This window comes from Apis mellifera, linkage group LG6 (assembly GCF_003254395.2).
Source record: "Apis mellifera strain DH4 linkage group LG6, Amel_HAv3.1, whole genome shotgun sequence".
In the NCBI taxonomy this organism is placed as follows: domain Eukaryota; kingdom Metazoa; phylum Arthropoda; class Insecta; order Hymenoptera; family Apidae; genus Apis; species Apis mellifera.
This window is the reverse complement of record NC_037643.1, coordinates 1,775,763-1,795,231: the sequence shown is the minus strand read 5'-3', so window position 1 is coordinate 1,795,231 and position 19,469 is coordinate 1,775,763. Positions and strand designations below refer to the sequence as shown.

The 19,469-nt window shown below is 19.3% G+C and overlaps 1 protein-coding gene across 5 annotated transcripts in view; it reads left to right on the top strand.

Moving 5' to 3' along the window:
• The window catches only part of LOC408867 (alpha,alpha-trehalose-phosphate synthase [UDP-forming]), a 55,500-nt gene that overhangs the window by 18,476 nt on the left and 17,555 nt on the right, over positions 1-19,469 (top strand). The window lies entirely within an intron of this gene.

The window sequence follows — 19,469 nt, the reverse complement described above, 5'->3', positions numbered from 1 at the left end:
AAGATATCCCATATAATATATTTTTATTTTTTAAAATGTAAAAGAGAAGGCGGTAATGCGAAGTCTTACTGGTAAACTTGGTAAACTAAAGCCTTCTAATAAAATTGATATTAAAATAATACATTATATTAAAATATACATATAATATAATACATTTATATATGATTTTACAATGAAATATATTTTTAGCAAAAAATATATGAAATTATAAAATATTAAAAAGAATTTTAAATATATTTAATCTTTCAATATAAACATTTTTATGAAATCAAAAAATTTTTTTATAATTTTTTATACTTGAATTTTTTTATTCCTTTAATTTTATTATAGCGATAATTATTGTAGCGATTTTAAGATACTTTGATGTTTTTAAAATATGTTTATTTATATAAAAAGAAATTTTACAAAATTTTTTGATTTTTTTAGAAATATTAAAAAATGTATAAATATATTATTGCTAACATGGAATTTGGTTTATAGTTTATATTAATTGAATAAATGTTTTTTTTTAAAGATATATATTTAAATATATCTTGAATTATATACTTATTGTTTTATAATATTTTTGTTATATATATTATATATAATATAATAAAAATAATAATATTAAGTTTACTAAATATTATAATCGATATTAATCTAAATAAATAAAAATTTCGTTCAAAAGAATTAGAGTTTTATTATTTATATATTAGTTGCATAAAAATTTTTGAGTGGAAAGTTTTTCAAATAAAGATAAAATTTCCAATTAAATGCCTTCTTTTTTATTTGAAATTTTTAGATATAAATTAAATGAGAATTATTAAATTATATTAAATTGAAGTCAAATTTAAGTCAATGCATTAATATTCAACAAAAATAAATCTCTTGTAATATAAAAAATTATTTATATAAGTAATAGCGCTTATAATTATATTTATTTAAATTTTTTACTTTTTGTTCAAAGTTAAATTTATATATTATAAAACATTATAATATAAAACGTTCGTAAAATGAAAATATTAAAACATATAAAAATATAAGAAAAAAATAATATATAAATATTAAATTATATAAATAATAATAATATAAAAATATAAGAAAACATAACATTGTCTATTTACGGATCTTCATTTTCATGAGTTACGCTGACCTTTTTGTGTTTTTGATAACAGCGATAGTGCACGATATGTGTGCAAAGATATTTTCGTCAATATGCGTGAAAACAATGTGTATTATGAAGAATATTGTTGTTAACATATCATAAATTGATAATTATTGCAACAAACATAAACAGTATGTAGTCTATATATACATATGTAGTCGATCATTGTTAAAATATCTATTTATTACATGTTGATTACATATGTCATTAACAAAGTTCTGATAGAGAAATGACGTACATTGAAAATAAGTAGATTGAGTAATTTCGTTTCAAGCATCGTATAATGTAATATTTATATTACTAAAGAAAAGCAATTTAATATTAGAAGAAACTATACAAATATAGAATTATCATATATTTATAATTTTATATTATGATTTTAACGAATTTATAAAAAAAGAAATATAAAAATAAAAAATATAAATATAAATATAAATATAAAACAAATAAAAATAAAAAAATAAACAATAGTGTTCATACTAACGTCAAACAATTCATTTAATTACATTATATCAATTTATTTCATTTCATATTATATACATTTCATCAATTTTAAAGAAAGGAGAACAAAAAATTAATTTATTAGAAATTTATTGTATCCATGAATTTCTTTTCGAAGTGTTAATATTGAAATATAAAGAAAAATAATCTTCTATAATAGATATTATTAATAGAAATTTGACGAAATTGAAATGTTTCTCTTGTGAAAAATATATTTTTTGTTAAATAGCTGTTTCCAACACACTTGTTATAATAGTAAAAATTCTTTTCAATACATATAAATATGATTCATATATTATTTGTAGAAACCAAAATAAAATACTATTTTTCGAACCAAGAGGGCGCGCGTGCTTTCTTCGATCTTTCCTCGTGTCAGGTTCGTGTCAATCGATAATTATAAGAACTATTTCGCGTGTCAATTGCGTGTGATCATGAAATAAAATATAATATAATGCAATAGTGATCGTAATATCTACATTGGATTAATAATATCTAAAAATTATTATGTGATTTTATGTGAAAAAATAAATCTAAAATAAAAAAATAAATGTAAAAATAGTAGAGCATTTTCTCACACAAAATTGTTTTTAAAACTAAAAATTCTCATATCACTAATCAATACTATATTATATATCAAATTCATGGAATACTATTTTACAATTTTTTATTTTACAATTAAGTGACAGTTTGTATATTGATGTTTAATCTTATAATCACAAGTATTTATATATGTAAGCTGTGATGTAATTAAGAAAAATGTGATTTTACATAAGAAACAGATTGAAAATGTAGACTGAAAATGAAATTTATTTATTTAACTTTTCTTTTGTAAGAAGTATATAATTTGATTCTTATATCATTAATCTATCCATATTTAAATTAGTAAAAGGTTAGGTTAGCAATCACACATAGATTTTCTTTTATCTGTATTTATCAAAGATGAAAGATTTCAAAATTAATATTTTTTTAACTGATATCTTCAATATGGTACATTTTTTTATAAAATACTCAATTTATCTATGTAATAAATTAATGTGATGAGTTGATTATTCGGATTTCCAACTTGAAGAAAAGATTAAAATTTAATAATTTATTTACAATTTATCTTTTAATATATTAATTATTTTTCTTTATTTTTAAATATAAATTAATTATTATGACATAGAAATCTAGCATAAAATATGAAAGTTAAGGAACAATTCAGTTATCATTATAACATTTACAAAGATTCAGTGAAAATTTTACGGAACTTGTTTATTTTTGTATCTGTACAGAATGTACAGGTTAGGAAATGCATTAAATATAATTCATGTTTTCTCTTACTCTTTACAATTAATATCGTGAAGGTATTTTATAATAATGGTTGACTTATTTATCAAATATTTTATAGATTCCGACGCATCAATTCTAATATCGAATTCCTATTACCATGAAATAATCTTGAAATGATCTTTCTTCTCTATTAACCTATTTTATGATTCATCGCTTTTCTATTGATTTTATAAATTTTCCTCGAATAGCGTTCTTCGAAGAATTTTAGAATTCTTAGAGAAAATCATTGTGACATTTTCAATTTACAAATTATTATTATGAATAATTTTTAATAAGAAGTATTTTTATATATGTAATATATATTATTTATTAAATATTATTTGGTTTAAAAATACACGAAGATATGCAATGAAAATAATGTATACAAAAATATAAAACAAATTTATTTTTAATTAGAGATTTTATTTAATTTTTTTATAAGATATAATCATTGTTGAAATTTTATCAAATTTATTTAAATTATTTATATTAGTAATTTAATATTTTTAGTCTTTAAATTATTTATATTGATTTATTTTTGATCTTAAGTAGTTAATATACAAATGTGAAAATAAATATTATAATAGATCATACAATATATAGGTTATTATAATTATTAGATTTCTTGGTAAAGATCTATTATTATTTTTCAGATTTATGTGATATTAAATAATAAATTATATCCAATGTTTATACGTATGTAATTGTCTACATATGTAGCATGAAACTATTAGTTTTGAGCTTAAATATATTGAACTAATAATTCATCTTTGATGACAATTTTTCTGAATTTTTCTATAAAATAATTTTTATTTGTTTAATTTATATTCTCTAACTTCTCATTAAAATCTCATTCAAAATTTAATATGCATTTTTTATATAATAATTGTATATAATTATTATATATATTGTATATATTTTTTTTAATAATTTTAAAGAATATTGTTTTCAAATTATTAATATAGAGTATTTCATTATTATTGAAAAAAATAAAATTTTATTTTGTTTCAATAGAGATAGTAACGAATCTTTGAATGTACATATCCTTCAAGATTTCAAAATGACTTTTATTTTTTAAATATTTTTATTCTGATAAATGTATATATTGTTCGATGACAAATTCATCGATATATATATATTCGTGTTACAAGGTCGTTGAAAGTTCTTGTCGTTCAAAACTTATCTTCGTTGAAAGTCCAGAAATTGTTCCTTATCTTTGATATTCAAAATATTGACCTCAAATGTCAATGCATTATTGTATCTAGAAGATAGCTGCATCCTCTTTAATATTACAAAAGTAATTTATTGATAGACATTTTTATTCTTATATAATTATAATCGTAATAAATTAATAAATTATAAATTAATAAATTATTCTTATATAATTCATATTATTAAAAGTATTTTGTTCTTCTTTGATAAATTTAAAGATTGATTTTGAATGAAATGCCACTTTATAAAGAAAAATTTGGAACGCCATGTAATATTTACAATCCAATTAACGAAATATCTCTGATGAATGAAATCTTGGAGATATTTAAGATTTCGGGGTAATGTTGGGAAATGACTAAATATTAATGGAATATCAATACATTTAAATCAATAAATTCATGGAACGAGTTATATATCCATCAGGTATAAAAATATATTTCATTAAAAAAAAAAGAAAAAAAATAAGATAATCTTAATGAATAATAAATTTAAAAAATACACGTCTACTTGGATAAGATATTATTTCTCTTGAAATAAAATAAATTTTATTTGAAATATTTTTTTCAATAATATATAATTTGAGAAATAATTTCATAGTTCAATGTATAATAAAACATATAATATTTATACTAATTATATACTAATATATACTAATTATATACTAATTATGTACTATATTTATTTTCTGTTTATCATTTAAGCTAAGTATACTGCGACTAAATATAGAAATATATAAAATATATAAATATAGAAAATTAACATTTTTAAACTATCTATATTCAAGCTATCTATTCGTGTTACAAAAAAATGGTTGCATTTTTATAAATATGAAATTCATAAAAAAAGTATTTAGAATACAATTGCAAAACATTTTTAAAAATATAAATGTTATTAATAAAATATAAAATATTTATTAATAATTTTCAAAAAAATTAAATAAAATATTGATGAAAAATTTTTCAATGATATTATTTTATATTTATTATTTATATTATTTTTTTATTCTCAAAATAATCATTAGTATTTATCGTTAATAATTATCAATTATTATACTTTAAATCAAATTTTTTAATTTTTATTTTTTAATTAATTTTGTATAAAAATTTCATATGGTGTCATTTAAAAAAAGAATTATTTATGATATAAGATATAGTTCTTTCAGTATATAAGATATTCAGTATAAAATAATACGGATGCCAAGTATAATTAAATTTTCTACTTTTTCTTTATTTTATTTAAAATATAGATGATTCATTCTATTCATTAGAATTATATTATTAGAATATCCGCAATCAAAGAAAAAAAATCTTTCAATCTTTCTAATATGAAAATTACTTTTATGCGATCATGATAATTTTCCATTTGACTAGCACACTTAATAAACTGTGATTCAGATTATCACGGTTCCGTCACATGAACAACGACGTATTACACCCATATAACCTGACAACTGGAATTCTGATATTATAGTATATGTTGACCTTGACATTGTTATTTATTCGTATTTTCATACTATATCTGAGTCATTCTCTCATAATATAAGATGATGTATTGTTTTATTAAGATTGAATTACTGAAAAAATGTAATATTGATTGGTGTTATATTGTGGTTTTACTTAGAAAAGTTCAGGAAATTCTGTAGACATTTGAATAGAAGATATGAATTTTCATGATAAATTATTTTTACATTGTTTTGTGTTTATTTATATTTATTTATTAAAAAATGAATTTTAAAAAGCAATATTTTTTAATTTTTTGGCTAATAAAATTGATATTATTCGATTAATTTAATCAAAACTCAAGAATAACATATATTTTTCTGTTAACTAATACGAAGTGAAGTAATATAAAAAAATTTTCATAAAATAAATGTTTTTCTTCGTTTATGTTAATTTAATATAATGCTTTACTATTATCTCATTCTAATTTAGCTCATTCTAATTTAGCAATATATTTTGAAAAATAATTAATTATATTCTTATATTTTATGTAATTTTTGAAATGGAGATGTTTTATTAACTCTAATTTTATAAAATTGTATAGTAAGAATAGATATAATTAAAATATAAAAAATTAAATTAAAAACGAGGATCTATTATATATTATTAGAATTCAGACTGATTATGTAAATTTTCAAAATTTAAAATTTCCTTTAAATGACGCATTTTTAGATAGTTTTAAATAGTTTGAATATTCTATTCATTGAATAACATACAAAATAACAGAATTTTCTTTTAAATATTTCCATTTAGTAATAATCTAAATCATTTAATAAAACAATCAAGATTAAACATTTAAATTATGATTACTCAATATTACTCAAGCATTTTACTCAATTTTATTATTAATTTTGTAATGATATTTTTTAACAAACTTTTATTATCATTAAATTTATTAAACTTTTATTATATTGAAGTATTAAAATTGTTTATCAAAAAATTGAATTGTTTACAGTTTACTCAAATGTTTTTCTGTTCTGAAACGATTAATATTTTTGCCTTGTCATATGTTCCTACGATTTACTTACTAATTTCAACAAACTTTAATATATGTTGAATATACAAAAAGTATTATCGAGAAAGTCAGTGTTGATTGAGCTTGTTCATGATAATCATTGACATATACTTTCTATATGTGTCTTTGTGACTATGTCTACTGATAATTTAATAAGTGATAATTTTTGTTTGTCTGCCCTTTGTACGTATCTGTCAGGAAATATCACTAAAATATCATTTATTATTATTATTGAATATAAAAATCATTTAAATATTAAAATCGATTACAATAGTAATATTAATTAATCTTGTAACAAATCAGTATTTATTCTTTTTTTGTGACTTTAATATTAATCATTGTTATGCAAATTCATAATTTGTTTATTATATATTGAGAATAATAATAAAAGAAAAATAATAGATAGATTATTAATAATACAAAAATAAATTATATAATAGAAGAAAAATATATAATATAATAAATAAGTAGATTATTAATTTATTTATTCCGCTAAAAAATGAAGGATTTATATAAATTTACATATTCTATAATATTTTTATATATTAACATTTTATTCATCTTTTGCATCTATAGTTGTATATATTAACGTTCTATATTTTTTTATTTTTTTTATTTATCTAATTATTTATTTAATTATTTCATTTCTCTTATTTACATTGTTATCTAATTATCTATTTTTTCTTCTTATATTTTCCTTGTCATTCTTTTTAATCTCCTATATTAATTTATAACTTCTCCAACTCTGTTCTTCTGTGTTCTTTTCTAGATATATGTTCCAATGTTTGATTTTTCTTGCACAATATATATCTCTTTCCTAGAAGAAAAATAATAAAAAACTATTTATAAACTTATTTATAAACGAGATAAGTACAAAAAAATATAATCAATAAGATATTCATGCAGAGAATTTTTTGTAAAGTTTTCCTGAATATATACAACAATAAAGATTTTTTTACTTTTCTTTTAGATTAAATAAAAATTTTTCTCAAATTAAAAATTTTATTATTAATTTTATTCCATTAATTTTTTTTTTTATCTGAATGAGATTGTTGTATAAAATTAAAATTAAAATGAAATGAAATGAAATGAAATTAATTTTTTTAATATAATTCGTGCAATGAATTATATTGTGAAAATATTGTTAAAAAACAAAAATATTTAAAATAATATATTTTGTTAATAATATTTATAATTTTTTATATTAATTAATTATTAAAAATAAATATTATTTAATTTTTACTGGAAATTATGTCTTTTCATAGATACTATTATTTTAGGAATAAAGAAGTTAATCAAGAAATTAATAATAAATTAATAAAAACTCAATAATGGAATTTCTTAAAAAATAAAAAATAAATCATTAATATTTTATTTATGATGAAATTAATATATTAAAATTAAAAAATTACTTTATATTTAAGAGAAAGAATTAAAAACAATTATAATTCGAATAAAATATTTCAAATCTCAATAATAAGATTATGGAATAATCACAATTGTTGGAATTGTTGGAATTGAAAAGTGAATAAAATGTCTTTAAATAAATATTATTATCTTATCTTTAAATAAATTATAATTATTTAGAAAGAATATTTGTAATTATATTAATTATTATAATAATGATAACAATTATAAAATAATTTAATATTTACATTTTACAATTTAATATTATTGTAAATTTATGAATTATAAATTGTAATTAATAACATTAATAGATTGCTAGAAATTTATAAATATTTGTAAGTCAGATTATTTAAAAAAAAATATTTTGTAAAATTATATTAATAAAAAATTAAAAATTAAATTAATAAAAAATATATTAAATATTCATTCATTTAATTTTTTGTAATGTTGAAATTAATTACTTGAATGAATACAAATTTCAAAAACTCTTTAAAATAGAATAATTTTTTTAAAATTGGACATTTTAAAATGATTTGAATTTTTTGAAATGTTAAAAGAATTAGAAGAATTAGAATGTTAGAAATTTATTAAATAATGTGTAATTAGAAGTTATACTTATGAATTTTTTGTATATTATAAAGAATATTGTATATTTTATTGATAAAATAAATATTTTTCTAGTAAGCACGAGCAAGAATTATCTTATCATAAATGCAATTAATATTTTTGTTGCAATAATACTGTTTCTAAATTTGAGATAATCAAAATAAATCATATTAATCTTTTTGATTATTAGCCGACTAAATTCTTCAATAATTTTAATTAAATCCTCGCTTTTAGAATGATTTTAAAAAGGTAAGTATAGGTATGAAAACAAATGTCATCAATAACGAATCGGTTATCAATATTGATTAGAGAATATGGTTAAAATCGCGTCAATTGTAATTCATCATTGTGTGCAAATTCACCTCTGAACTTCGAAATGGAGTAAATCGTTCTCAATTTGATCCGGTTAATCGGCATAATAAATATCGTATCAATCGAATTGGTCAGTATCGAATTAATTGCGATACACAAAAAATAAATTTGATTTATTGCGAAATGACCTAATTATCTCTAATTAGTAGCCATTTAAAAGAAAAGATAGAATCTCTTTTAAGAAAAAAGTTTTGATGTTTTTGGAAAGTAATACAGAGAAGAAGATGTAATATAAAAAGTTACACGAAATATATAAAGTAACACGAAAGATTAAATTTTAAATTTAAAGGAAAAAGAGATATTTGAAGTGATAGCAGATTTTTGAAAAGAAACATATGATGATAATACTAAAAGCTATTACTATAGATATATATTATTATGTATTATAATAGATAACATTAATGTGCACATATTTTTACGTAAATTTTTTGCTTTTTTTTTTATAAATTCTTTATATGAATTTAAATATCTTTAATTTTTGAATTATTAAATTTTAAATTCTTAATTTTTAATTTTAATTTTATACGTTAATTTTTATTCATTATGTATAATATTATAATATTATATAATATATATATATATATATATATATATATATATATATATATATATAATATATACAATATTATAATTATTAAATAGTGAATATTATTGTATATTATTAATTATCAAATATGAATATTTATTCAAATTTTGTTTAAATTTGAAAAAAATTAAGATAAATTTAGATAGAAAAATTTATAAAAATATATCAAATGATTTGAAATATTTTATGATAAATAAAAATTGAAAGTTTAAATTATAAATTTTTAAAAATAAATAAAACTTATTTAATTATAAAAAAATAGACTATATACAATTCTTAGTTCTCTAATTTTCTTTCAAATCATAATGTAAATATATTTGTAAAATGTATTTTTTTATTTCAGAAGAAATTTAATTATATATTATTAATTATCGATGTATTTCAATATTTTTCTTTGTTTTAATTTGATTCTAGAATTATAGAATTATATAATAAATCTTATCTATATTGTAAATTATAAACTTTGCATTATTTAAAATACAATTGAAACTTTTATAGATAGATAGATATTTTTTATAAATCTGTAGAGTATACATAAGTTCTTGTTAAAGATAATTTGAAGCTATATTTTACAGAAAAAGTTTATAAAGTATTATTTTTATTTAAGAGAGAAGTAGAAGGAGAAGTTTGTTAAAAGCACTTTACGAGTTCTAATTTTATTTTATATATATATATATATATTTATATTTTTAATTTTCATGAAATATTTATTTTTTTTAAGTATTATATTTATTTTTTTTTAAGTATTTAAGATAATTATATGAATATTATAATTAAGATAATTAATGAATTTTTTCAAAAAATAATCTATTGATTTGATTTTAAAACGTTTTTAAAAGAAACAAAATAATATTTTTTTTAAAAGAAATATTAAATAATATTTTATTTAATTTTATAAATATTTAAATATAATATATATAATATATAAATATTTTATAAATTAAATATTATGTTATTTAATAATAACATGCAATAATATTTTATTTCATTTTAATACGAAAAACTTTAATAATAAAAATTAAAATTTAAAAGCAAATTTGATTAAAATTTTCTTTTTTATATATAAGAAATCAATATATATTATTTCAATATAATATCAAGTTTAATATTTACATCTATCAAAATTTTCCTATAAGAATATTATAATGGAGTAATTAATTAATTACTTAATTATATTTGATATTTAATAACTTTGGAAAAGTTTTCAGACAAATTTAATAACTTACTACATAGTAATATAATATTTAGAGATCTATGTAGAAATCATAACTTCATGTTTATACAATGATTATGATGTAGCGTAATCAATTTTCTTATATAAGTTCGAAACAACAAATATTATTCAAAATATTAATTTAATGATATAATTTTTTTTAACAACTTTTTAACTAAACATATTAAACTTAAAAATATTTTTTATAGACAATATCATTTTTCATTGTTTACATGTTTAATAATTCACAAAATTATTTGAACCTTTCTTAAATAAAACTTAATGAAAATATACATATTAGATTAAAATTTTTATATATACCGATTTAATTATTATAAAATATAAATATTAAGTTTTTTCAAATTTATTGTTAATAGGAAATACTTTTTTAACGAGATTCTATTTTGAGAGTATGAAATTCTTCAAAAGTAAAGTTTCAATGTCTCTTTTACTATTATTATTTTTTTTATAATTTTTCTTTTATGAAATAAAGCAAAACTTCAAAAATATAAAAAAATATATCTTCATATTTTAATCTTCTTTTAAAATTTAATTAATTCTGTTGTAAAAAAATTTGTTGTAATTTCTTAGACGAAATTATATCTATTTAAAAGATAAAAGATTGCTAAAGCTTTGAGAATAAATTTTATAAATGCAGATCTTTTGTTGAAATAACATTGCCTCATATTTAACTTTAATTATGCTCTATATCAGGTCCCTACTTAGTCAATATTCCCCCTTTCATACTCTATTTTCCTCATTAAAATCACCGATTCCCCTATCTTCAAACTATAGACTCATTTCCGCATATGAGATGCGGATGATGTATAGTATGACTATTTTGAGATTGCCAAATGAGACTTTAAATTTTTAAAATCTGATGTCACATTCTCATTTAGAAATAGAGGAAGAAAAAACTAATTGGGAAGTAATGCAATGCGATTGCTATGTCATCAATGTCGTGACATTGTATTGCAGCGTGATATTGTGTTGCAGCATGACATTGTGTGGCAGCGTGACACTGTATGGCAGCGTGACATTATATGGCAGCGTGACACTGTATGGCAGCGTGACATTGTATGCCGTGATATCAAATTCAATTGATACAATTCGTATTTAGTGTCGTGTGAAAATATACATATGTATCCTATAGCAATCGCGTCGTGTCATTATCAATATTAGCTTTTCTCTCCTCTTATTCTTAAACAAAAGTTAATTTGAAAATCTAAAGTCTTGTCCAATTGTGCTCTAGAATTTAGAATGTACATCATATTTGCGAGAAATTGATTCTAAAGTCTTCCACGGATACAGAAATTTGCGGATAATAAAATATTGTTACTTATATATATCCATATATATCCATATGTTATACATGTTGTACATATCTATGATAATATTTTATTTATTGTATCAAATTTTGTCAATATGAGGTTTTGATGAATTTGATTACAAGTTATTATAACTAATGTCAAATTTTCAGAATCATATAAACTTATTATTATATATATGGAATGTAAATTTTTAAATTGTGGATAATTGAAATTAAGTATACCGGATTTCTATTGTATATAATACAAGTGTCATATCATTATACAATACAGTGTAGAAAGCAAGAATAGATATGGTTCGTTACTTGCTAATGAAGCAAATACATGGGAAAATAGCTTACTAAGTTACTTAAATTCACTGGATTTGTCTGTTACTTAAATTCACTAGATCTTGTATATGCAAACTTTTATTAAAATTATGATTTTCGAGTCTTTCTGTAAAATAATGATAATAAAATAAGAATAAAAAATAACATTTAATAAGATAATCAATGTAAAATGAATATTTTCATGAACTATTATGTTATATGTAACTATTATGTTATGTGATAGATGTTATTCAACTTTAGATTTCAATATATAATATTTTAGAAATAATATTTTAGACAGATTGAATAAAAATATCAAATATATAAATATTGACATGAAGATTGATGAATTTAATCTTAAATTGTAAAATGAATATTTTCATGAACTATTATGTTATATGTAACTATTATGTTATGTGATAGATGTTATTCAACTTTAGATTTCAATATATAATATTTTAGAAATAATATTTTAAACAGATTGAATAAAAATATCAAATATATAAATATTGACATGAAGATTGATGAATTCAATCCCAAATTGTTACAGCAATGGAATAACTTTTATCTCTAAAATTATTATATATAAATAATATCAAACACTGATTATTATAAAAAACTGCAATAAGATATAACAATTTAAAGGAAAAAAGGAACAATTAATAAAATAAAATTAATAAAAAATAAAATTACGAATAAAATTCCTAAGACGAATAAATTTCTATTTAGATTTTTTTATAAGAATTTATCTCTTTTAAGTTTGAATATTATTTATTGTATAAGACTCGAAAGACTAAGTTTTTATTTTGAAAATTGTATCATGTTCCTCTTTATTATTTTTCAGAAGAAAAACGATGACTGAACGTGAACGCATTATTATATCAAAGATTTATTTTCAAGAAATATTGCGAGAAAACGAACGAAGATCGTATTTTATAGTGGGGGTTTATATATCGATGATAACGGTGGTGAGGGGGTTTTTCTTATGAAGCACAGATAGAGAATATCTTGTTTTCGTTCCAAATAACGTTTAGAAAGAGAAATTATTTGTTTCATGTACGAGTCCTTTGTTTTATCTGAATTGAGTTATGGAATCACAGATATGCATTTAGGTAAGTGATATATAAAGAAGACGATGATAAAGAGAAAATGGTAGAAGTAAAAGAAATTAATCATATATAGTTCTTTTTGCTTTATTATATGATGGTTCTTTTTAAGTTATAGTATTATTAGAATATTTAGGTCAGACAAATGATAAATGTCTAAAAGTAATAAAGAAAGTAAGAAATAAAAAAGAAAGAAAAGAAAAAAAGTAAAAAATAAAAAAATAGATTTATATATTCGTGAAAAAAAAAATATGAATCTAAAAGAAAAGTTTTGATATTATTAATTTTTAATATTTAATTGTTATGTGTTAATCAATAAAATACATGCTTGATTCGTTTGGATGGAAAAATATATGAAATATTCTCAATAAATTTTTCATTGTTTATTGCAATATAGTAAAATTACGATAAAATTAATTGAAAAATTGTTTATTTTACAAATAAAGATTAGTAGCAGATTTCAAATATAAAATAGATGGAGATTTTACATTTACCATATCTAATTTAACATGTTTTTTTTCACTTTTAGTTTTCCATATTATCCATATTAATTATATTTAATTTACATCTACATATGATTATTTCTGTATGTATCAGAAATGCAAAAAAATATCTCAAGTGAAAATTGTATATGTTTTAATTGTCATAATGATAATTATTTGATTTTGAGATAATGTTGTAAAGCTTTCATATTAATTTTTAGATAGAACTGTATATTTTTTTATTGCATATTCTTCTAACATTAAGATATTTAAAATATTATTTATGCATATATTTTTTATATTGAATTATTAACATTTATTTTTGCTAACGGCATTACTGCGTTACTCGATGTTCATCACGAAGAAGTTGCTCAGTCGGACTTTGTACTTACATCGTGGTAGTTCTAAAAAGAATCGATTCTGTGTGCGTGTATGTACGTGTACGCGCGTGCTTTAAAATAATGTAATCTAAGAATGGCTATTCTTCCATATCTTTCATTATTGAAAACACACTTCTGTAATCTATCTTGGAAATTGCTTTTTCATTTTTTTTTAAATTAATTCAAGATTTCAATTATTATTTTTGAACATACATTATTTATACGTAATGAATTAATGTAATGAGTTTTTAATTGAAATACAATAAATTATTTATTTTAAGTTACCACTAAACATAAAAAGAAATACATGGTGATATAAGCGATATTGGCAATCATGATATTGGCCTGCTATGTTCAATTTATTTAATCTTAAGTTTTTTCTTATTGCTAATATGAAAGTGCATTATGTTATTAAAACCATATATTATTTCTTTTTTCCTGTAATTTTATGTGGACCAAAATACACAATCAATTCTTTTTAGGACAATTATAATGTACAAAGTTCGACTGATCAATCTCTTTGTGACGTACATTGGATAATGTTAATGCAGAATGTAAACTTTGGAAGTTAATAACACAACAATGGTTTATGAAATAATCTATATACGTAGTTAATGTTTTGAACGTTTCAATATTATCTACAAGAATATGCAATAAAAATATATAGTTTCATTTAAAAATTTAATTGTATAGGATGTAATTTTCATAGAATTTTCAAACATTATTCCAAAATCAAATGATTATCTTTCATATTACTTATTATATAACTTTTATTTAAAACATTTTTTTCAAATTTGATATAGAAATGATATAGAAATAATCACATGCACTTAAAAAAAACATATTGTAGTATAGAGAAAATATTTCTATGCCATATATGTAGATCAAAAGAACTTAAAGTATTTTGATAATAAATTAATATGAAGTAAATGATAAGTAAGATTGATATGAAATAAAAACGCTGTGTCATATGACAATCAACATGTTAAGTAATTAGTTATGGTTAGATTTCAGATAATTTTAGAAAAAAATGAAATCTATACAGAATTTTGCAACATTATTGAATACATAATAAATATTTTGCATCGAATATTTTCCATATATATATTTTTTCATACATGTGAACTTTTTATATTTTATAATTAATATAGATTGTTTTTTTTTATAAATCTTTCCGTATAATAATGATTGGAATGATATTTCAATTAGTGTTCGATTCTATTGCTTAATTGAATCCAGTTATCTAAACACAAATTATTAGAAACTATAAATAATGATTTTAATAAAATATCAATATATTAATTACCGATTAATTATCGATAAAAAAGAAAATAGAAAAAAAAATAATTTTCAATATTTATATTTTTAAATTTTTAATAGAATTTTTATTTTTTTAATATGAATATATTAAAATAAATTGCACTATATAATAATATTGCAATTTGAATTAGAATTAGAATTAGATATTATTGTTTTTTCATAGTAATTGAACAAAACAAAATGACCTGACTTTTCTTAAAAAAATTTTTATAAAAAAGCTTACAATTTATATAATAAATTTATTTTCTTTATATAATCAAGTGAAAATATAATGTAATTTATATCAATGTTTGATTAGATCAAAGTCAATAATTATAATCAATAATTATCATAATTCATTTATATTTTAATATTACTTATATGTCTTATTTTAATATCACTTTTTTATAATATACAGAGAAAAAATATAAAATTTGAAAGTAAAGTTTTCGAAAGTTGTATTAAAGAATATTTTTTCACAAATGTTCAAAATGAAAATTAGTCTTGAATAATTACTCTTAACAAAATATCCATTTGTAAAAAATACTTTCAAAAATATCTCTTTTATTCTCAAATATATTTTCGTTATATAAAAATTTAATTTGTTTCAATTTCAAAAATTATTATTATTATTATTAATATTAACTTATTATGAATTTAATTTTGTAGAATTCTAGAGATAAAAAGTTATTAAGATTTTAGCTTTTTTTTTAGAAAAAAAAGAGAAAAAAAAAGAAAAATTAACATTGTTTAAAAATCTTGTAAAATTCCGAATTATGCAAATTTAAAAATTAAGCTTGTTATTACAAAGTTTGAAATACCATGAATTTCCACTCAAATTTTTAATTAAAATTCGGAAATAGAAAGGAGAAAAAGAGATAAAATTTTACAATACACAATGAAATATATTCAAATAAAACGATGTATTTTTATTTAAATAATATATTACCAATAATTGTTACATAGTTCATTTAAAATATCTTATTATTAATTCTTATTATTAATAATTAAATTTAACTAATTTAATGTTTTATAATCAAGAAATTACTTATTCCTCTTGCCGGATATATTTCCAAAGAAAATTTAGATTTATTATAAAATTCAGAATCTCTGACAACCCTGATTTCGATATATCTCTAATTTTTTATTAACATGTGATACGAAACGAATCACATTACCATGCACAATTCTAATTCCATCCATTGTCTTGGCTATCTTTCCCAATCAATTTCCTTCAATCGCGTTTCCTCGAAATGTTTTCCAATCTCCAAAACTAGTCGGACCTTGGACCGATCCTCGGTGACCTTATTCGGTGACCAGAGGGAGGAAAATCAACTCGATATTCCTTAATTCTTACGGAGTGTCGATATAACTCGTATACGTATGAATCTGAGGCAAAGATCTCTTGTGTCGACGATAATCGTGTCGGGAGGTCGAAGCAGAGGGTTATCAGTGGCGTGACGCTCGCGAATACAGCCGACGTTTTATCTTTTTGTGCAGGTTTTCATTTAGACATTTATAATTACGATTCTTCGATTCACGCGTCAAATTTCGCGACATGCACACACCCACGAGCCTCGTCAGCCGTGAATCACGTGCTATTTATGAGATTTTTGATAATTTGCCCGATGCTCGTGTTGATGAAACAATCGATCAATGTGATCTTTGGCAGTCAGTTTGGCGAGATCCGAGATTACGAACAATGTTTACTGTGACGCAATACGATTTCGTTACATCTGATCATACATTTAAAGTGATCTCGTAGTAATAAATCGTTTTGAGGAAAACGAACCGGTTGCTTTCTTTTTTCTTCTTCTTTTTTTTTTTTTTATATGATTCTGGAACCACGCGTAAACATCATGATCGTAGCATTAACCGATATTTCGTTTGATGTTTGCGAAGCGTGAAATTTTGTTTGAATTACTAAGAAATGAAATGATTTATAATATCGTTGCGATTGAAAGATTCGTTTTAAATCTGGTTCTTAATTGTTGTTTAATTATGTTCATACGCTGAAAATAGTTTTATATGGAATTTTTACAGAACTTTTTATTTTAATGTATTTTTTTTCTACGAATTATATATTTCAATTTCTTTTTAATTTATTATTGTATATTCTTATTATATTATATATTATTTATCTATTTATATATCTTTTTTTAGATTTATTTTTCAGGATTTATTTTTTTTCTATTTGAAGCGATGATTTAGTTTATTATGAAATTTTATACCATATCTTTTAGATTGTATGTGTTCTATTTATATTCAAAATGTGAATTAAAAAATATAATATGATTTATTATCATTTATTATGGGAAAAATGAAAAGGGTCTTTATCAAATACAATTATCATTGACTAATATTTAATGTTAAAGATTTAAAAATTCGTGTTACTTATATTTTAAAATATATATTTTTTAAAATAATATAAAAATTTAAAGATTTTTATGCATTATTAAAATTCTGATTATATAGATAGATACTTAAAATATGATTTTAATTTATATGTAGAATTGATTTGAAACTAAAAAAATAAAAAAATGTTGTGATTCAATGATTCTTTGAATGAATTAAAATTTTTGGCAATTATGAAAATTAAGCACATTAGTTAAAAACTTAATTAAAAAATTCATAATAAAATCCAACTAATTTCATTTAATAGATTTATAATTTGATAAATCATGTATTTCAGGTTTTGAGCTATTTTATTTATTCATAATGAACACATATTTATTTTAGAAGAAAATATTTGCATATGTAATGCTTTAACTTTTAGAAATTGGAAATATATTTCATTTATTTATTTACTTTTCAAACATATGTCTTTAAATAATCCTGATCGATGAAATATACATTCATTGCTCTTCTTCATTCGTTTCATTTGAAATTATTATAAAATGTATTTTTGCATTTAGTATTGTCATGCAAAATACAAAAAATATGGCGCATCGTTGAATTTAGTTATATAAGTTGTTACATATGAAATAGTTTATTTCATAAATATTCAAAGTTATTTGAATTTAATAGCTAAACATATCATTAAATAATATTTATTATTTTTCAATTTAATATATTCAAAATATATAATTCTATTAATAGTTTTATTACAAAAAAATATATTACATATTGAAAGAAATTATGAATCAATATCAAATTTTTTTTATAAATATATATATTTAAATTTTTAGTTTTCAAAAAAAAATGTCTACATATTTTTTGTATAATATATTAATATGTAATAATATAATATATTTTATTTATTATCTTTGTTATTTTCAACAATTTTTAAACAATTTTTTCAATAATTCAAAAATTATTAATTTATTAACAATTTATGATTTAAAAAAATACTTTAATATTTAATATTATTAATATCCATAATTAACTATGTTTTATTATAATATAATCATTGAAAGTATTCTTAATTCGATTAATACCAATAATTCGATTATTATTAATTTATTATTAATTATTAATTAAATATTATATCCCGAAATTGATAAGTGAACAGATATTGTGTAATAGCGCAGCAATGTTAATTCTTGCAAAGATAGTGAAAATTTAAATAAATATAATAATCGCAACAATTATTTTTTCAAAAGGAAGAACCATAATTTTTACAAAAAATAATTTATTCGCAAATAGAGAATAAAATATGACATTTTTTGTCAAGATTATTTGAACTCAATGCTCTCAAACT